Source organism: Petaurus breviceps, unplaced genomic scaffold (assembly GCF_028583685.1).
Source record: "Petaurus breviceps papuanus isolate PSGF00001 unplaced genomic scaffold, PetGlider_PUasm1.0 90779, whole genome shotgun sequence".
Taxonomy (NCBI): domain Eukaryota; kingdom Metazoa; phylum Chordata; class Mammalia; order Diprotodontia; family Petauridae; genus Petaurus; species Petaurus breviceps.
The window spans coordinates 1,179,613-1,202,405 of NW_027187344.1; the positions used below are offsets into that span (position 1 = coordinate 1,179,613).

The 22,793-nt window shown below is 37.8% G+C and overlaps 2 long non-coding RNA genes across 2 annotated transcripts in view; one reads left to right on the plus strand and one right to left on the minus strand.

The window, feature by feature from the left end:
• Positions 1 to 11,580, plus strand: part of LOC138147220 (uncharacterized) — a 36,501-nt gene extending 24,921 nt beyond the window's left edge. Inside the window, exon 4 of the long non-coding RNA XR_011164736.1 lies at positions 11,044 to 11,580. This is a non-coding gene — a long non-coding RNA (uncharacterized lncRNA). The remainder of the gene's footprint in view (positions 1 to 11,043) is intronic.
• On the minus strand, positions 11,486 to 22,556 carry LOC138147221 (uncharacterized). The gene is made up of 3 exons (XR_011164737.1): positions 22,097 to 22,556; positions 15,480 to 15,554; positions 11,486 to 11,619 (listed from the first exon to the last, which is right to left on the minus strand). It is a non-coding gene; the product is annotated as an uncharacterized lncRNA (long non-coding RNA).
• Positions 22,557 to 22,793: the final 237 nt, after the last annotated feature.

The following is a 22,793-nucleotide window of genomic DNA, read 5'->3' on the forward strand; positions in this document are numbered from 1 at the left end:
CTCTCTCTCTCTCTCTCTCTCTCTCTCTCTCTCTCTCTCTCTCTCTCGACAGAGAGACAGGGGCAGAGAGACAGAGTGACAGAGTCAGTTAGACACACAGAGGTAGAGAGACAGTGAGACAGTCAAAAAGAAGAATTTACCTGTACTGAAAGACAAAATACACATCTCTTCCGGTATCATCTAACTTTTTATGTATATCTTAAATCTTCAATGAAATTATAGTTCTCTTAAGAGAAGAGGTTACATCTTCAACTTCTCTTGTACCCTATGGTGCCTAGCCCACCGAAGGCATATAGTTGTGTGTTCACTAAGTACTTGTTAAATTGGAGAGCATGTCATATAGACTGTCATTCCTCTCGTGTGAGAAGGCAGATTAAATGCCCTGTTTATTTTCTCCTGTCATTTCTGAAAGACAAATAAAGAGGGTCTACTATTTATTATGGACATTGTTAAGTGACTCTAGCCCTCCAAATTCTTCAACAAAAACTAATTGCTCTGACATTAGTGGTAACTTCATATTAATGAGCCAAGAAAATCTGAAGGTGTCGGAGAAATGTGCTTTTTGTTTTAAAAGCAGCTAGAGATGCTGAATCAGTTCTCTTGCAGAATGTCCAAGGGGAATTAGAAAGAGGAAGCTCTTTGGATGGGGAGGGCTTCTGAGGGAACAAAGGTGAGTTTCCTTCAACTTAAAAAACAGCCTGAAGAGTTGTTTCATGTTTTAGCAAAAATTGCATTTATCTGCATAATCATTACTCTGTAGAATATCTGATAGAACATTAAACACACCTTTTTTGGGTAGCATTTATTCCAAATTATAAAATTTTACATGTAAGCTAGTAAAGGCATCAGAGGTTAGTAATTAAAAGATAAAACAACTCTGTTCTCACCTTCTGGCTTTTCAGAGCACATGACATCCTCTAGACTCAAGAATGGAAACTTCTTGCCCTCCTTTAATAAATAAAATCATTTTTGTCTAATAGAAACATGTAAATTCATTGCTGTTGTCTGTATGTGGATTTTTTTTAATAAAAAGGAAACAATGGGTTATATTTAACTTATTCAAAAGAATAAATTATGGAATCATTATGAAGGGTTCAAGTAATGATTCAGATCCATATGTATTATGTGATCCTGGAGAAGTCATTTAACTTCTCAGTGTTCTTAGACAGCTCTCTAAGATTGTAAGTTAATAAGAGGGCCTCAGTCTGATTCTGTTGTGTTTGATTGGATTTTCCTGGGTGAGGAAAGGAGCAAACATCCTGACCTGGAAGTTCTCTATACCAAGAAAATTACAGTTCCACTCTTCTTTACAAAAAGAACAAATGTACCTTTTTATTTTTTTTTTAATTTTGATCCTTGTCTATGAAATCTTTCTTTTCAAAGTTGGCATATTTTGTAGGAACTTTAAAATGAACCCTTATGAGTTTGGCTGGACTTTCCTGGGTGAGGAAAGGAGTAAATATAGTGGGTCCATTTTCATTAGCTGTCCAGAAGCTTTACGAGCTGTGGGATTAAAGGCAGTAGTAAGAGAAGAAGGGAGGTCAGGAAGCAATGACCAAACAGCAGTAACAAGGGGTGCAAATGTCTCCTGGGAATGGGCTGGCCTGGGAAGGTAACAGAATACCTTTTTCCCACTTGAACTGTGGGGTGGGAGAATTTTATCATGATTGTGATGGAGTGTAGCGGTAGCAACACTGACAAAGAAAGGCACCAAAGGAGATGTAAGAAGAGAAGGCAAGAAGGAAAACCTTAGACCATTCAGTTCTAAATGCTTTGGAGAGCTAGCAGCTGGGAGGTTGGATGGGAATATGGGGCAGGATAAGGCATTCATTGAGTAGAGAATAGAATGAAAGGGACAAGGTCTCTAGGGTGCTAGATTGGTTGAGAGAATAATAGAACATTTAACCTTTCCACTTGAAGACATCAATGGGAGCATTTTTTGGGGTGGTGTGTGTGTGTGTGTGAGAGAGAGAGAGACAGACAGACAGAGAGAGAGAGAGAGAGAGAGAGACAGAGAGAGAGAGAGAGACAGAGAGAGACAGAGAGAGAGAGAGAGAGAGCGAGCGAGAGAGAGAGACAGAGAGAGACAGAGAGAGAGACAGAGAGACAGAGAGACAGAGAGAGTTTTGGCCACAGTTGGAGTATCAACTGCCTTCTGCCTACCTGAGGAAGAAAAAAGAGGAGCCAGCTCATCCCAGGAAAAGAGACAGTTCAATACCAGTAAAAGAGAAGTAGGGAAGTCTCACAAGGATTGGGTATCATAGATCAGAAGGAACATCAAGGGTATTTAAGACAATTCCACATCCTCCTTGGTTTCTATGCTAGAGTATAATAAAGTGTTTAATGACTTGCTTTGGCAAGGAGGCAAAGAGCTAAATTTATACCTCTAATCAAGGTCTATAGTTTAATGTTATCCTGTCACTTTCTTAGAGCTTCTAAATTAGCTCATGAAACACTTATTGAGTCTTTAAGTGTAGCAGATGAACTAATTAGAAGACAGTGTTCTTTAGGGGATTACAATCCAGTTAGAGAATAAAATATTTACTAAGAAGGAAACATATTCAAAATCACAAATATGTGGTCACTATGTCACTGTGTAATTGTACAAATTCTGTGTACATGTTGAAGGATTTTTTTAAACTTTAATTTTTTCTCCCTGCTCCTTTGTCTCCTCTAGATGGATGATGGACAAGGGAATTGAGGGACTGTGCCAAAGAGGGTGGGGTAAATGATAAAGTTAAATGGGTAAGAGAGATGAGGAAAGATTGATACTTGCCTGGGTCATCTTGGTTCTTCCAAACCCTACTCTGGGGTTCAGAATCACAGCATTTCAGAGTTAGAAGGGACCTTGGAGACCATCTGATCCAAGAATCCATTCTACAATATCACTATGTGGTATGCATTGTGTATTCATACAGGGACATTATTATGAATCCAAACCTTTTATGAAAGTCAGATGATTTGGTATTCTTTCAATTTATACATTAGTGAATCCTAAACTTTTGGCTTTAGTTATATTGTAGGTGTCTTCCTCATGAAATTATTTTTACAATGGTTTCTCTCAACTCTTGGGAAGGGTTACCATGGTTTCTCCATGAGGACAATACTCCTCTAGTTCATGTATTTATTAATCCCTACAGTTGTACTGTACTTAGGAATTTAGACCATAATGGAAGACTAGAGGGTACCAGAACAAAAACAGGGGGAAGGAAAGGAGAAAAAAAGAAACACAGGGATGTTCTGATGTCTGTGGGAGGGAAATTCTTTCTTTCTTTTCTTTTTTTTTTAAATTAAAGAGTAGATTTTAAAAGTGGCAAAAAGATTCTTTTCTTTTCTTTCCCATCTCTCATACTCCCCTGGGATTTATTTTCACCTCCCACACATGGGAGAAGGAGTTATTCAATATTAATGTTCAATCAGCCTTTTACCAGGTTATTCCAGTCAGCATGTACCAATTCAACATCTCTTCACACCTGTAATAACTCCATTTTGTTCAAGGAAAAACAAGAATTTTTCTGGAATTATCCAGATAATTGTCAATGACCAAATATTCCATTTCTGAGGTATTTGTATGTGAAGAATGAGGGGATTGGATTAAGGTCCTTTCTAGGTATAAATGCTGAGATCCCAAATCAAGTCAGGTTAAATTTCAGGGTAATAATAAAATTATATACCCTTAAGCTTACTTTTGTATCTTATAAGATAAACGATTTAAAGATGGAAGGAAAGGACATTAGATGTGATCTTGTGCAACCCCCTCATTTTACACACACAAAAAATGAGATTGGTATGAGAGTTTAAATGACTTGTCCAAGGTTATAAAGGTAATAAGCATATGAACTGGGATTAAAACACAGGTCACTTTTCTCTAATTTAGTGTTTCTTTCCTTGTACCCTGGTAACTCTTTTTATGCCAAAAGAGTCATTGCCTTTTTTTTCTTTTGAATCAAGCCTATGGTTTCATTGACATCTCCTCCAAGAGATTGCCCCCTCTGTCATCCCCACTCTTTCACTTGTTTTCAACCTCTCCTTATCTACTGGCCAATTTCCTACTACCTACAAACTTGCTATGACTCCCCTATCCTGAAAAAACCCTTAATTGATCTTTCCATCCCCCCCTAATGGTAACCCTGCATCTCTTCTGCCCTTTGTAGCTAAATTCATCAAAAAGGCCATTTACAAAAGGGGTCCCCACTTTCTCTCCTCTCACTCTCTTCTTAATCTCTTACAATCTGTCTTCTGACTTTATCATTCTGCTGAAAACTTCTCTCTTCAAAGTTATTCATGATCTCTTAGCTGTCAAATCCAATTGCCTTTTCTCAATCCTCATTCTCCCTGATCTTTCAAAACAGTATTTGATACTGTTGATTAATCTCTCCTCCTTGATTCTCTTCTCTCTAGGTTTTCAGGACACCACTTTCTCCTGGTTCCTCTTCTACCTATCTGATTGCTCTTTCTCTGTCTCCTTTGCTGGATCCTCCTCTAGATCATACCCTCCAACCTTAGGTATCTCTCAGGGTTCTTTCCTGAGTCCTCTTCTCTTTTCCTTTGTTGATCTCATCAGCTCCCATGAATTTAACTACCATCTTTATACTGATGATTCTCAGATTTACCTTTCTTGCCTCAACTTATTTGCTGACCTCCAGTCTTGCATTGTCAACTTACCTTTCAGACATCTCAAACTGAATGTCCAGTAGACATCTTAAACTCAAGATATCCAAAACAGAACTCACTATCTTTCTCCCTAAATCCTTTCCACACCCCCCACCTTCCCTATTACTGTAGAAGGCAACATCTTCCCAGGCCCCCAGGCTTATAACCTAGGAGTCATCCTGGATTCCTCACTATCTTTAACTCCCCATATTCTGGCTATTGCCAAAGTCTATTGATTTCACCTTTGCAACATCTTTCTACTATGGGCACTGCCCCCCCCCTCTTTTCTGACACTGCTACAACTCTAGTGCAATAGAGTCTTGGTGGGTATGCCTATCTCAAGTATATCCCCAGTTAAAAAGATAAGCAGGGAACTACATTTTGCTAAAAGGTACCATAGACAATGAAGTAATATAAATGCTGAACATATATAAACTGAATGGTATAGTGCCCAAATTCTAAAAGGAAAAGTTAAATGAGTTATAGGAGAAAATAGTAAAACTCTCCTAGTGGGGGACCTCAATTTTTCCTTCTCAGAACTAGACAAATCTAACAAAAAATAAACAAGAAAGAAGTTAAGGAGGAATAGAATTTTAGAAAAGACCTCTAGAGACAATTGAATGGGAATAGAAAAGATTATACATTTTCCTCAGTGGTACATGGCACCTGTGCAAAAATTGACCATGTATTAGGGCTTAAAGACCTCATAACCAATTCAGAAAGGCAGAAATATTAAATGTATCATTTTTAGATCATAATGTAATAAATATTACATTCAACAAAGGACCATGGAAAGATATGTTAAAAATTAATTAAAAGCTAAATAAAATATTATTTTATTATAGAAGGAGATTATAGAAGTATATCACAAAGATCATATACTATGACAAAGGGGGATTTATATCAGGAATCAGGGCTGCTTCAATATTAGGAAACCAAAGCAATTGGTTTTATAATATTTGGTTCATGGGGAAGGGGGGAGGGGATCTAGAATTTATAAGAATTTGAAACAGATCTAGGAATCCAGCCATTGTGCCTCTAAGAAAATTATGTCTGTCTGTCTGTCTCTCTATCTCTTTCTCCTTTCATCCTGTCCTTCCTCAAAAATGTTTTGTTTCTGACTACCACCTCCCCCAATCCATCCTCTCTTCTATAATTCCCCCTGCTTCTCTTATTCCTCCTTCCCTCCTACTTCCTATTTCTATAGATTTCTATACCCAACTGAATGTCTATGTCATTCCCTCTTTGAGCCAATTGTGGTGAAAATAAGGTTCAAGTGTTGCCCACCCTTGCCATATACCCTTCCACTGTAAAAGTTCTTCTGAACCTCTTTTATGTGAGATATTTACCCCATTCTATCTCTCCCTTCCTTCTTCTAGTGCATCTCTTTTTCTCACTGCTTATTTTTATATTTATTCTTTTGCTTTTTGCAGGGGAGAAGGCAGGGCTATTGGGGTTAAGTGACATGGTTCAAGGTCATAGGGCTATTAAGTGCTACGTGTCTGAGGTCAGATTTGAACTCAGGTCCTCCTGACTCTAGGGCTGGTGCTCTATTCATGGTGCCACCTAGCCACCCCTTATTTTTATTTTTTTTAAATATCATCTCACCATAGTCAATTCACACCCATGCCCACTGTGCAGGTATACTGTTTCTAAGTGTCCTAAAAATGATAAGGTGCTTAGGAGTTACAAGTATCATCTTCCCATGTAGGAATGTATAGAGTTTAACCTTATTGAATCCTTTAGGATTTTTCCTTCCTGTATATATTTTTATGCTTCTCTTGAGTTTTGTATTTGAAAGTCAGATTTTCTATTCATCTCTGATCTTTTGTCAGGAATTCTTGAAAGTCCTCTATTTCATTAAATATCTATTTTCCCTCCTGAAGGATTATATTAAGTTTTGCTGGGTAGGTGATTCTTGGTTGTAATTCCATCTCCCATGCCTTCCAGAATATCATATTTCAAACCCTTCAGTCCTTTAATGTAGAAGCTGCTAAAAATTGTGTTATCCTGACTATGACTCAATGATATTTGAATTGTTTCTTTCTGGTAGCTTGTGATATTTTCTCCTTGACCTGGGAGCTCTGGAATTTGTGTATTATATTCAGCTGAGGCTGGCTTCTGCTGCCGCTCGTGGACCTCACTCCCCTCCCATCCCTGTGAGACAGACCTTTCCTGCCATGTGTAAACTGCCTCCCTCCTCCTAGATCAAATCTGAGGTGGTTTTCTAGTTGTTTGGAGAGGAATTTGGGAGGGTTTCAGAGGGTTCCTTCCTAACTCTGCCATCTTGACACTGGAAGTCCACTTTTAGTCTTCTCTTGACATTACTCTCTCCATTTATTTTGCTGTTTTGCCCTCCCTCTAAAAATTCTCTCTCCCTCTTTCTTGTTCCCATTCCTTCCTATTTTTCCTTTTGAATTTCATGTATTTCTATACCTTGATGTGTGTGCATACACATTTGTGTTCAATCTTCTTGTATCCAGTTCAGATGAAAGTAAGGTTCATAAGATGCCCATTCCCTCTATCTCTTTCTCCATGTTTAAATTACTCTTCATCTTATGCACATCTGTTATGTGAAAATGATTGCCCTCCTTATCTTCTTCCATTCTTCCCCAGGATAGGCCTTTGTCTTTCCCATTTCTGTCTTCTTAGAACATCAAAAAAGAAACAAACTACCATAGGTCCTCTGTCTGTCATATTTACATTTTTCTAGGATCCTTTAAGATATTAGGGTGATGAGATTTGCTTAATAAAGTGACATTTCATCAGGATAAGTGTAAAGTTACATATCTGAATTTAAAACATTAATTACATGGGTCAAAAATTTGATAAGAAAAGGACCCTGAAGATTTAGTGGCTTGTAAACTCAATATATTTTAAGTGTGAAATGACAGCTTGAAGACCTAATGCGATATAAGGCATTGTTAAGACAGGCTGTGTCAGCTACAATATTATCATTGTGTTCCAGAGTAAAGGAAATGATAGTCTGTCCTGACAATCACATGTACTGTGTTCAATTTTGGCGCTAGATTTTAGGAAGGATATTGACAAGATATAATGTCTCTAAGAAAGGTGAACAGGATGGAAAGGAGATTTTTAAACCAGGAATTGTGATGTTTTGGACCAGACCTAATTCATGTTTGGTGGTTCAGCTTTGGGATTAGAATGAAATGAGATACTAAGACTGTTTAACCCATAACAAAATGAAGTTAATTCAATAATAGCTTGGAAAGGATATTCAGCAAAGATATAGCATTGCTTCATTTGGGCACAGTTCCTCACCTCCACATTGACCACAATAGCACACCTGGTCAAAAGGGTATGTTAGATTCCCATGGTGATGGAATGTCTACCAAGCCTGAGGAGTTCTGATTAGTCCAGGGCTAGGGTTTTGTGCCTTAGGCAACTGGGAGGGTTTTTCAGTGTCTGAATCTTAGTTTCTTGGACCAAGTGAGTCTCAAGGAGGGTTTCATTTCCTTTTCAGGGAATAAACTAGCCTGTATTGTAGTGATCTTTCAGTTTTCTTAGGTTATATGTAGAAAATTTTTATTTGTGCATAAGAATGTACTGACATGGGTCCCAAAGAGACTGGCAATAATTGTCTCCTACCATGGTAATGGAAGTAACAATCCTTGCACTATGTTCCTTAAAGGATTGCTGTAAGGAAATCACTTTGTAAACAAGTGCTATAGAAATGTGTTGTGGTTGTTATAATGATGATGATCAGTTGAAGGAACTGGGGATTCTTAGCTTAGAGAAGAAAAGATTTAAGATGGATAGGATATCTTTCTTCAAGTGCTTGACAGGTTGCCATGTATGAGACCTATTAGAATTATTTTGCTTGTCAAAAAAAGGGATTACTAGAAGCAATTAGTAGAAGCTACAGATTCAGGCCTGATACAAGGAAAACATTCTTAACAGTTAAAACTACCCCAAAATGGAATGGGTTACTTTGGAAGGTGGTGAGGTCCCCTTTGGTAGAAGTCTTCAAACCAAGACTTGATAACTGCATGTAAGGAATGCTACAGAGGGGATTTTCTGCTTAAAATCTGGATTGGACTAGATGACTTCTGTTGTCTTTTCCATGTCTGAGGTGCTGTGCTTTTATGAAAGTATATAGCATATTTGGGACACCAGTAGGGGTAATGTATAAGAATAGAAATATATGAAGTCAAGGAGATTTTTAGAGGGCTTTGGATATCAGATTCAGGAGTTTGGATTTGATTCTATAGGCCATAGATGACAGGTTGAAGCAACATTTCTTCTAACTTGAAAATGTTCACAGTTCGATTTTTTTTTCATATTAATCTTGAGGAAATGGCGAATAATGACGAAAGGAGGGACCATGAGTTGGTGGGTTGTGATGGACAAAGAAAGGAATAGTGAACCTGGTCCCTTGGGATCAGACAAATCAATTAGTATAATTAGGAACAGTAGTCACAAAGCATTTCTTTCTAAAACTTGGAGCACAGTCTCCTACAAATACAGACAGAGTCTGTATTGAGGGAGAGAAGACACAAACTTACAATAAAACAGTAATGAGGCAGGTACATACATAGAGGACACACACTGCCAAGGCAACCCACAACTCAATGGAGCCCTGCTGTTCTTGTTTTCTCCAGAGGTTCCTCACAAGGTTTGTTTGGATGGGTTGTGTCAGTGATGATGTCTTGATCTTTGGCTCAGATGGACTGAAGGCCCAGGTTGCTTAGCCAATGGGTATGGCTACTTCCAGGCTGGACTGGGCTGGGCATGTAGCTCGGTCACTGCCCTTCACAGGACAGTGTCTTTGCTGGATGAACTGATTGGCTGGATTTCTTGGTGTTTCTCTTTGATGGGCAGCTGAGGTTTTTGCCACTTCTGGGCTCTTATTCTCTGGAGATCACAGAGATCTTTTCCACTGGAACATTATGTTGCTCTTTTTAGCAAATTCTTAGCTTTGAAGTAGAAGGAATTTCTCCTCTTGGACTTCCTCAGAGTCTTAGTTACAATAGGTTCAGAAAAATAGTAGAAGGGGGCGGCTAGGTGGCACAGTGAGTAAAGCGCTGGCCCTGGAGTCAGGAGGACCCAAGTTTGGTTCCAGCCTGAGACACTAACACCCACACAAAAATACTAGCCATGTAACCTTGGGCAAGTTACTTAACCCCAAATTGCCCTCCAAAAGGCAAAAAAAAAAATAGAGAAGTGAATGCGTAACAGATTCATCATTAGTTATTAAGGTAATGTTTGGAATACTCAAATGAGAATATTTGTAGAAGTGCTTAACACAGCACCTGGTCATAGTAGATACTATATAAATGCTTGTTCCCTTCCCTGCCTCCTTTCCTCCTTTCCCCTCTCCCCTACCCCAGTGTATGTCTAGCTTTTAAGGAGGATAGCTAGGAGATTAGTTATTATTACAAATATCCCTAAAATTTTTCTTTGCACCACCGTCAAAGACTAGTAACTGGTCTGGATAGGCCATTGATCTCACCGTGAATTGACTAATGTTCCCAATTACATTTATCTATTTCTAAAGATCTAGCAATAACTTTATTTCAAGAATAATATATAAACAGAATTGTAGGTGGTAGTGTGTCATTAAGTTTTATGGATGGCATTCGTTTTCCAGTGGTCATTACAAATACAGTTACCAATCTCAACAGAAAGGAGTAATAGAAGCATAGGATTAAGTTATTTGAAGGAAGGGGCAGCTGGCATTAGCCAAGGCTAAGAGAAAATGAAAGAAGTGGGGAGTAGGTGTTTAACACAATGTGCCAAGAACATGAACCTCTAATCCTTTTGGCTTGCAGTAAAAGACACGTGTCAAATGAAAAAATCTAAGAGACATAGTTTCTTGGTAATTAATAATCAATTTATTCATTATGGATAGCAAATAATCAATAAAATGAGGCCAGTGGCCCTCTTGAAAGCCAAAGATGAACCTTGGAGGCCCCTGAATGCTTAAATACCCTTGAAAGATGGGTGTTCCCAACAGGCAGAAATCAACTCTGACTGGCTAACATTTAATGAGAGAATTAATATTATAATGAGAGGTGGATTTATTCTAATGGGGGGGGGGACAGGACTCTGATTACAAGACATCTCCATCCAGACCTCACCCCTTGGGCAATCTATACAAAGGGATCTACCTCTGCTCAGACCACTTATGTAGCTGAACAATGGGCCAGAATTTATCTAGATTAGATTCTCTTTACCCTTTAATCAAAAATAAATTTTCCCAGTTAGGTGGGGGGTCCTGCCCAAGACTGAGAAGAATGCTAATTCAATCTCATCATCAGCCCTGTCCTTCAGAAGCTGCTTTAATCTAGTCTTTAAATGAATAGAAAGGGAAGAAACATGGATCCCTTCCCCCTTTTAATGGATTATTAATAATTATTTCTCTTAAAGGAAAGGATTCTTCCTGTGTTTGGTTCTATGGACCTGATAGCTGGAGTAATGGGGACAGATGCCCAGAAACCGAAAGGAGGATGGATTTTCCCAAGGAGTGACTGCATCATTTCTTTTTTTTTTTTTTTTTTAAAGCAACTGGGGTTAAGTAACTTGCTCAAGGTTACACGGCCAGTTATTTCTGGGTGTGGTGCTAAGTATCAGAGCCCGGATTTGATCCAGGTCATCTCTTCACTGGGGCCAGTGCTCTTACTCATGACTGTATCACTTCTTAGTCCAGGGGCTACTCATTTTGTTAGAGGCTTAATGGCTGCAGTTTCAAATTCTTATGAATTCTAGATCCCCTCCCCCACCTCCCCCATGAATAAAATATTATAAAATCAATCACTTCTTGTTTGCCTTGAAGTATCAAATGCATTTTTTTTTCTTATTCAGGGCCCAAGACATTAAGTTTGGAGTGTTCCCTGGCTTTATCTTATCCATTTGAGAACATAAGTTGGTAATGAACTTGGGTGATTTTTCATGAACTCAGAATCTTTTCCAGCTTCTAACCATAATCCTTTCTGTAACCCTTTCCTGTCATTAGAAAGACAGAAAACTTTATTAGGAATTTTGGTAATCCATAATATCCAGAGAGCTAAATATGACAACGCAAACAAGATACTCCATTGATTTGTTAATACTAAGAAAAAAAACCCATCAAAACTTCCCAAAACTAGCAACATATATGAAACCCTTTTTAAAAAATGTCTTTTTTTTTTTAATACTTGGATACACAGTGAAGAAGTTCCCAGATAGAATTACTTTGATCTGGAAAAGGGATGAACTTGGTATTGAAATGAAACTCACATTCAGGTATGATATATTCTTACTGGCTACTTTTCAATGTGAACAGCATGCTTCATATCACACTAAAACAATCTCTTTGATTGTCTTTATTTTGAAGAACAAAAAGCCAGACTCAGTAAGTCTCTCTCTATTACAATCCCTACTAAGAAGAATAACTTGTGGCTAAAAACCTGTGTTAAAAAAATACAAAATAACCCTCCCAAAATTGTGGTTAATTTTTTTTTGAAAAAGAGAATTGACGACAGAATACTTCTGGCTGAGAAGAGGAGGAAGAAAGGCTCTGCTTTTCTTATTTGTTTGGCTAGTCTTTCTCTGTATATGTATATATGTATTTGTCTATATCTGCATGTGCACATATATACACATATACATATGAATATACATGTATGTGTGTGTATATACACACATTCCTTCCAAAAGAAGAATGCATGCACACACAGGTACATGGTTAAAGTAGGATGATGCATGCAGACCTGAGCACTATAGAAAATATCTTGGCCTGGAAAATAAACACCCTAGGATAAGAAATAATTTCTACTTCTTGATGATCATTTATGTTGGGGTGGAAGAACAGGTTACTTATTTTTCTCTGCTTTTATTATGCATTTACATGTAGGTGAGGGAGCTAATTTAAAAAATTTAAAAGATGCTACATTTACAATATTCATAAGTTGCTCTTTATTTGATATTCACGAATTCATCCAACATATATTAATAGAGTACCTACAATATTCATAGTACTGTTTCAGGTAAGGGGTAGGGGGGTGATATATGACTCGCCCCCTTCCACCCTGTACAACACTGGCTGATCAATGCTGTATTGATTACTTTTGCTCCTCTACCTAAAAGCCTTTATGGGTCTTTGTTATCTACCCTTCTTAGCCTCACATTTAAAGCTTTCTAAAGGAAGTCTCTCCCTAATCTACCCTTTACATTCAGTTTCTACTGATGCACAAAATTCTTACCTGAGGCACACTGCTCCCTTTCTGAGTGGTATGAAACTTGGAAATGGATTTGGTTGGGAATCTCCAGTGTGTATGTGTAGTAACAACTAACACTTATATAGTATCTATTATATGCCAAGCACTGTGCCAAGTGCTTTTTACAAATATTATCTCATTTGACTCTCACAACAACTGTGTAAGAGAGGTGCTATTATTATCCTCATTTTATAGATGAACAGACTGAGACAAAGAAAGGTTAAGTGACTAGTCATACAGCTAAATAGTGTCTAAGGCTACATTTGAACTCAGGTCTTTCTGACTCCAGGCTTAGTACTCTATCTTCTGTACCACCCCTCTTATGGGGAGGCATATTAATTGACTGATTTTTGTTTATGTTTCAAACATAGGCCAAACTGTCCAAAATCTGTATGGTTCCATACTGATTTATTTTCTGTTATTGATGATAATGATGCATTAATCTTCAGTAGAGTACACAACATATGGATGGCAAATATGACTTCTACTGTGACGGCATTTCTGAACCACTGATTAACAGATTGGTGGTGACTGGTCTTCTTATCTCTACCTACCCATGACCGGGGTCATGTTCTAGATTTACCAATGTATACATTTCTTACTTGCTTGAAACCTGGTATCTTTCAGATAAGCCTAGTATTTTTATTTTGTGCCATACACATAATAAGTGTTTAATAAATTTGTTAAATTGATTTTTTTCTTTCTAGGGCTGTAGTATGATAATAATCCCTAGGCAGCTCTCTATGTCTCTAAGTTAAAGATGAATAGCCAATTTGGATTGGTGGATAGAGTGTCCACACTGGGGCGTCTCTATACTAATGAAATTACACTAATGAAATTCTCAACAATCCACAGCTTAACATCTATATAGCGCTTTAAAACATACAGAGCACTTTAACACATTATCTCATTTGTACCTCACAACAAACTATGAGTTATATGCTACAGATATTACTACCCTCATTTTATGAATGAGGAAATTATGGTTCATAATTACGTGACTCACTCATGGACAGAAGGCCAGTAAAGTGAAAGGTAGGTTTAAAACCAGGTCTTTCTGTCTCTAAGTTCAGCACTCTGTTCCCTACTATTATACTGCTGTGCCCTGCCCCCCCCATTCCCACTAATTTATGGGCTCCCCGTGTCATGGGTCAACATAACTGGAGGTTGAGATACAGCCTTGGAGGTAGGAGTTTAATAACAGCATAGTTTAATCACAATAGAAATAAATGTCACTGCTTCTGGAATATCATCAGTGTCTGTTTCATTATCTACTCCACTCTCCTGAAAAACAATTTTAGTTTAAGTCATGGTACATACAACTAACATTGTCTTCCTAATAATCAGAGCTATCCAGAAGTTGAATGGGTTACCTTGGGTAGTACCTGGCATATAGTAGGCACTTAATAAATGATTATTGATTGATTGCTTGATTGGGCTATCTTTTGCTGGCATTCTTGGAATCTTGGACTATTAGAACTGGAATGTACTTCAGAGGTCATCTAATCCAAGCCCCTCATTTTATGGGTGAGGAACTGATATGAGTATTATCTACAACAATTCAGATCACAACCCATCCATGTCCTCTCACCCTGTTCCCCTATTGTGCACTCAAAACTGCAGAGACCTTCCTCTAATTCCCTTGACATTGTGTGGATTCCAATGGAGTATACAGATTGTCCACTGGTTATCTCTCACTCTCATCACATGACCAACCCAACTTCATTCCTTTTTGTCCTATTTGTTCATATCTTTTGATCGTTTATTCACTGGGAAATAGTTCTCAGTCTAATATATCTGTATCAGTCCCCTATTTATCTTGGATGTGAAGACTCTTAACAGAGATATTTGGTGAAAATATTTCCACCTCCCCATGAACAGTTTTCCTTCTTATCCTATTTACATTGCTTATTGTGTATATGTATGTACCAAAGCTTGTTCATTTCTACTTCATCTTTTGTGATCATTTCTATCCCTTGTTTGGTTAAGAATTCTCTCCCTAGCAATAATTCCTATCTCCCTTTCCTTTTGTACATTTTTCTGCTCACATCCTTCATTCTCCTTTTCTCTCACACATGAGATATTTATGAAGTGTTTAGCACAGTGCAAGGTGGTTCAGTGGACTGAGTGCTGGGCCTGGAATCAGAAAGATCTGGCCTCAAATATTTAGTAGCTGTGTAACTGGGGCCAAATCATTCATCTCTGTTTGATTCATTTTCCTCACCTGTAAAATGGGGATAATAGCACCTACCTCCCAGGGTTTTGTGAGAATCAATGAGATCCTCAAATGAGATAGTAACTGTAAAGGGCTTAGCACATAGTGTCTGGCAAAGTGTCTGGCACATAGTAGGCATTATAAAAATGTCAGCTATTATTATTATTATCATCATCATCATTACACTGTAGGCAGTTAAAACATGCTTGTTTCCTTCCTTTCTTTGTATAAGCATTGTGGAATGTTTTCATATATACATTATATCATCTTTAATCTCATGACAGCTGTGTATTATCTCCATTTTAAAGATAACACTTAGAGATAATTTTAAAGATAACACTCAAGGTCACATGGCTAGTAGATGGCGCAGTTGAGTCTGGGGTCCAGCTCACCTGAATCCAAATTCAGTGTCCTTTTCACTCCACCATCCTGCTTCTCTTTACTCTTTCAGTGTGTGATTCCCCCATCTGTAAAATTGGAATGAGGAGAAGGTGAGATAAGACTTTGGAAGTAGAGGCACTATTTATATAGGAGATATTAATGTAGATTTCGTAAATACTGTTGTGTTATTTCTGATTTGTACTTGTATAGTGGACAACACCATGGGCATGTCAACATTTATTGAATTCTTTGATAGTGATAACCTCTCTAAGGCACTTGGAATTTTGTTCAAGTAACTCATATTATTGTAAACATTATATATATATATATATATATATATATATATATATATATATAGTATTTTTAAGGATATACATCCCCTTTAGCTCAGTCTAAAGTGTAGGCCTCATATTGTATATTCATTCTTAGAAATCCTCAAGGACTGTAGGAGTCAATGTAGAATCTTACCCATCTGAGGAGAGAGGATAGGAGCCTCTCTCTTCTTAGCTTTACAGAAAATAAGTCACCAGTTTTTACAGAAGTTCAGGGATGAAGGGATAAAGAACTGAACCAAGGGGATGGAAAACATATGGGGAAAAAAAGTATTTTCTTAGCATGTCATTGGGTATGGTGAAGAGTTAGGGGCAGCTAGGTTGTACAGTAGATAGAGCACTGATCTTGGAATCAGGAAGAATTATCTTGATGAGTTAAAATCTGGCTTCAGATACTTATTAGCTGTGTGACCCTGGACAAGTCATTTAATCCTGTTTGCCCCAGTTTTCTCATCTGTAAAATGAGCTGGAAAAGGAAGTGACAAACTATTCCGATATTCTTGCCAAGAAAACCCCAATTGGTGTCATGGAGAATTGCACATGACTGAAAAATGACTAAACAACAACAACCACTACAAAACCACCACTATGGGGAATTAAAAAATACAAAAAACCCCAAACAAACCAATGGATCAAAGTGCTTATTTTATGGATAGCTGGTTAGATGTCCCATATGGTAGTCAATATGTTTATTTGTGATGTTGACTGGGGAAATCTCTTGAGTCAGGAGATTTTATACTTTTTGCTGAATTGAGAAAGAGGTCCTTCTATAGAAGGTGAAATCCTTCTTACAAGTGTTTTGATCCTCTGCTCTTGGTATGATAATCAGATAGCTGATGTTTATGTGGTGATTTAGGTTTATAAGGCACTTTAAAAAAATAATATCCCCGAGATAAAGAATATAAACATTATTACTCTCATTTTATAGATGAAGGATCTGAGGCTCTGAGAGTTTGGTCTATTGCATTTCCAGGTTTTCTGATTCTAAGGTCAGTGCTATATATAATATACATTATATGTATATAGCAGCTGCGTCACTGTTAAGACTGTAGAAACTTGAGATGTCCCAAACAATGAGGAAAGGGCAGTAGTGGGAGTAGGAGAGGGGAAAATGGAATTAAATATGACCTGAGCTTCTTTTCAAAACAGCTCTTTGACTATTCTCCCGATCCTCTCATTACCACCAAAGTTTGCTGTGTGTTACTGCTGTCCCTATGTCACACAAAACTCTTAGAATGCATGGATGTGCACAACATCTATTCATTCAACAGGGCTCTGTTGGACAAGATGGTGAGAGAGGGCATTCCAGGCCTAAGGAAGAACCTGAGTGAATGGATGGAAGTGAAGCAACAGAGATCATGTTTGAGAAGCAAAAGTTTCCAGTTTGTTTTGAGAACAGGGTGTTTCTGCCTCCCTGACCTCCTCAAGCAAAATCACCCTTGGAGTGGTGATCAAAGCTTGAGCAAGGGATGGGCCTGAGGGCCACCCAGGGGAGGGAACAGGTCCTTTCTCAAAGATACCCTGGGAGAGATGCCCTTGGTCACCCCGTCCTAGTTACATCTCTGAGACTAAAGTGCTTTCCCCATCAGCCCTATGAAAGCAGGCACATCCCCATCCTTCTGCATGGGTCTCTAGCACATTCACTGGCACTTAATTAATTTTTCTTGGGATGAATTGATGGATACTTTCTAGAGATGCTTTCCAAAGAATTGGAATTTTTTTCTCTTGCTATTTTAAAAATCTAAAATTGGAAGAACTCAAGCCTGCCAAAAGAGAATGTAGTTCAAGTAACAACTCCCTCCCATGTGTTTAAGCCCTACCATCTCCCTGTCTTCAACATCAGGAGCCAAATTCTTGGGAAAATGTAGGTATTGGTTTATATACATGGTTTTTCTATTAATGGACAATCATTTTGTATTGTTGCCTAATTTGTGACAAATTGTTCTTGCAATTTTTTTTTCTCTTTTAACAACTACTGATAATAAAGTCCCATATTAACCTACCCATCTGTAAACTGCAACCATCAGGGATGGTTGGTTTTCCATAGTATTGCTGGAATAAAAGAAATAACTTATTGGAAGCTTTAGTCACACATTTAATTTTTCTTTGTAAAGAACTAAAGCTATTGCTTACAGAAATTTTTTTTAAGATGTCAGGAATAAAGCTGCCAATTTCTGAGGATGCCTTCATAATGGCATAATGAATAGAAAGCCAGCCTCAAAGACACAGAGATCTGGGTTCAAGTTCTGTATCCAGATCTATGTCTATACCTATATCTTTCTCTATTTGTTATATGCAAGGTGATGTGTTCTCCCCTGGGGATGGATGATGACTGGATGTTCATTGGTAAAGGAACTCACTGATAAGGAAACTTATGCCATGAAAGTAGTGACTTTGTCTAGAACTTACAATTTTAGAGAGTTGTTCAAGGCATTTAGAGGGTAAGTTATTTCCCTAGTATCAATAAGCCACTTTATGTCATAGGTATGACTTGACCCCAAGTCTTCCTGACATTGATAGAAAAGAAAAATATAGTACATGACCTAGAAAAAAAAATGGATAATATGTACATAACACTCACAAAAAAAAATGCAAGTTAGAATTTTCTTAGTACATAGTCAATTCTATTGAGTGTCCTGAAAGAACCAGGAAAGGAGCAAACACAGCTGCGTGGGTGAGGGAAATCTTCATGAAGAGGATAGCCCTTGAACTAGGCCTTGAAGGAAGGCGTAGCTTTCAACAAGTGGAGGTATATGTGAATTTTCACTGAGACATGTGAAATGACTCATGCAAACAAAAGGAGAAGATGGCAGGCTGGATAAAATTATAAAATGATGAGCAGCCCAATTTGGCTAGGATGTAGAGGGCATAAAGTTAAGTAGTATAAAATATAATTGAAAAAGTAGGCTAGAGCCATCCTGTAGAGGGCCTAAAGACAAGGGGCCTTGGACTTTTTTTCTAATCCATACCCACCCACATAACCTCCAGAAGGTAAAACAAACTCATGGTTTATTTCCCCCTACTGTCCCATCCCCAAAGCTACCGTGTTTCCCCGATAATAAGACACTGTCTTATTAATTTTTTTGGACAGAAAAACACCAGAGGGCTTACTTTCAGGGGAGGGCTTATTTTAATGAACATTGACAGCAATTTTAATATACAGGTAAATGTGAACAAAAAAATGTACCTTTATTCAATAAGCAAATCACTGGGGAAGAACAGGATGACACGCTCACTGCTGCAGCTCTGATTGGATGCAGCTCGGAGCGCGGCGTGCGTTTCACGGGGGGGGGGGGAACGGTGCATACAGAGGGTACCGTAATGTAGCGTGTAGCGCAGGGAATCACCTTCACTACAGTAGCAATCTCAATAGGACTTATTTTCGGGGGAGGGCTTATTTTAGAGGAATCTTACACAGTAAGGGGAGGGCTTATTTTCGGGATAGGTCTTATTATCGGGGAAACACGGTAGCTAGCCCACTTGAACTAGGTCCAGGTGAAGTACTCTTTACAAGTATGTCATAAAGTTTCATTTAAACAAATCCAAGAAGCACAAACATCAACAACATCCAGGAATTAACAAGATGAGAAAGCTTTTTATCACTGTACTACAGACAGGTAGCAGAGGCTACCCCAGTGCTATCTAATTGACATATATGGCCTCTGAGAGACACATACATTCACTTGTCTGCTTTCAGCTTACCCAATGCTCACTGTTCCTGTTTTTAAAGGACAGTGGGGGGGAGGAGGAAAAAATATTTTTCCTTCTCAGAATCATAGGATCATAGGGTTGGAAAAGACCTTAGAGGTCATCTAACAGGACAGGAATTCCCTCTACATCAGAGGAAACTTTGCTGTCTTTAGGCAAGTAAAACCCTCCAAATAAACTCAGAGCCGAGGAAGGACAGAGAGTTACTTGGCAATGGGACCTCTGTTTTGATTCCATGTTTAGAAACAGATCCTTTTCATATTATAAAAAAAAAATTAGAAGAGAAACAGATCATATACCAAGGCCTTACAGCTGTGGGTAAATTATATATATATATATATATATATATATATATATATATATATACATTTAAATTTTTATTTATTTTTAGTTTTTAGAATTCACTTTTATAAGATGTTGAGTTCGAAATTTTCTTCCCCTCCCACCACTTCCCTCTCTCCAAGATGGCATGCAATCTAATATGGGCTATACATGTACAATCATATTAAACATATTTCCACAGTAGTCATGCTGTAAAGAAGAATTAGAACCGAAGGGGAAAACCACAAGAAAAAAAAAAGAGAGAAAATAGTATGCTTCAATCTGCATTCAGACTCCATAGTTCTTTCTTTTTCATTTTTTAGGTTAATTAATTTTTAGTTTTCAACATTTACTTTTATAAGATTTTGAGTTATAAATTTTCCCCCTTCAGTCCCCCCTCTCCAAGATGGCATGCAATATGATATAAACTATACATGTATAATCATATTAAACATATTTTCATATTAGTAATGTTGTGAAAGAAGAATCAGAACAAAAGGGAAAAACCACAAGAAAGAAAAAACAAGCAAACAAAAAAAGAGGAAATAGTATGTTTTGATCTGCATTCAGATTTCATAGTTCTTTCTCTGGATGTGGATAGAATTTTCTATCATGAGTCTTTTGGAATTGTCTTAGATCATTGTATTGCTGAGAAGAGCTAAGTCTATTAAAGTAGGTCATTGCACAGTGTTTCTGTTATTGTGTAGAATGTTCTCCTGGTTCTGCTAACTTCACTCAGCATTAGTTCATGTAGATCTTTCTAGGTTTTTCTGAAATCTGCCTGCTTATAATTTCTTATGGAACAATAGTATTCCATTACATTCATATACCATAACTTGTTCAGCCATTTCCCAATTGATGGGCATCTCTTCAATCTCCAATGCCTTGTCACCACAAAAAGAGCTGCTATAAATATTTTTGTACATGTGGGTCCTTTTCCCTTTTTTATGATCTCTTTGGGATACAAGCCTATTAGTGGTAATACTGGATCAAAGGGTATGCACATTTTTATAGCCCTTTGCGTATAGTTTCAAATTGCTCTCCAGAATGATTGAATCAATTCACAACTCTACCAACAATGCATTAGTGTTTCAATTTTCCCACATCTTTTCCAGCATTCATCATTTTCCTTTTTTGTCATGTTAGCCAATCTGATAGGTGTAATGTGGTAGCTCAGAATTGTTTTATTTTGCATTTCTCTAATCAATAGTGATTTAGAGCATTTTTCCCCATAGGATATATATTTTTAACCAAGCAAGAGATAAAGGCAGTTGCAAAAGATAAAGTAGAAAACTTTGATAACTTGGAAAAACTTCTGTGCTGACAGTATTAAAATACTTAGGATAAGAAGATAGTGGTCAAATGGAGACAAAAAAAACTTTGTATAAAAGATATATCCAAGATATAGAAACAATTACTATGCTTGCATACCTCAAATACAGATATTATATGTTATATATTTTATGTCTGTCTATCTATCTATCTATCTATCTATCTATCTATCTATCTATCTATCTATCTATCTATCTATCTATCTATCTATCTATCATCTAATAGCTATTTCCCAACAGTTAAATGGTCAAATGATATATGAATGAGCAGTTCTCAAAAGATCTGCAAAGAATTCACAACCACTTGAACAAATGCTCCAAATCACAAATGATAAGAGAAATACAAATCTAAACAACCCTGCAGTTTAACCTGACACCCTGAAAATTGGCGAAGATGACTGAAAATGGCAACAGGCAGTATTGGAGGGGTTGTGGAAAGATAAGCACACTGATATATTGTTAGTGGATCTGTGAAATGGTACAACCATTTTGGAAAGCAATATGGAATTTTGCTATAATGCCAAGCAGAGGCAACTTCCAAGGTTCAGAATACCAGCATAGCAACTCTCCATTTTGTTCAGTGACAAATTAAGGCAAAACATCCACAGAACAGAGAAAATCAAAATACAGCATTCATCAAGTGTAATTCAATAATTTCCAAGTACTGCTCCACCCCGGGCAGTACATTCATTTAGTCAGTCACAAAGTCCCTCTTCTCAAATGGAGATTAGTTTCCAATCATAAACAAAGCACATTAATTTGATCAGTCGCAGAACCCACAAAGAAGTCAAAAGTTTCCCACCCCTGGATCACAACTGAATTATAATCATCATCAGTTAACACCACAAACGTTCTCAAAAGGGACAGTAGAGAGCACAAAGGCCATCTACAACAAGAGCTACAACAAGGTTAAGATATCATCACAGCATTTAATACCCAAAGAGAGATCTTTTCTTCATCTTGACCTGAGGCAAGTTCTCAGCAATCTCTGTTCCTGGGGAGACAAAGCTCAACAAAGCCACAGTATACATTGCTAGTGTCCTTATCAATTCATTCTCTGCCTGTAGAACAGTCTCAGGACTCCTGAAAACATCAGCAAGACGCTCTTCCAGGATTTCTGTAAACATACAACAAGAAAATCCTTCTTCAGGGCTTCTGAAGCAACAGCAAGCTTCCAGGACCTTTGCAACAACAGCACTGTCCTTCACCAGCGAATGAATCTGGCAAAACAACTTCAAAACAGACAGTCAAAATACCAGCATCACAGCTGTGTCTTCTCAGTCCTTGGCAGCTCCAGGTGGAAGCTCTCAAAAGTCCTGGGCAGCTCCTACTGGCAGCAATCCTCCACAATGCTGCTCCCCAAAGTTCTTCTGCCTCTCTCTGCTTGGGCTTCTTTCTGCTTGGGCCTCTCTTTAAATCCTTGGCACCAGTGCCCCCCAGTTCAGCCCTCTCTTTTCACATCAACAAGTCCATCCCACAAGTGGGATTCACAAGCTGTGGGTTTTAACACTCAACCCAAAAACCAAACCAATACAGGGGAATCTTTAAATTCCATTACTATTACATATGCAAAAAAAATAATTAAAATATCCCTATTCTTTGAACCAGACTCCATTACTGGGCTTGTATCCCA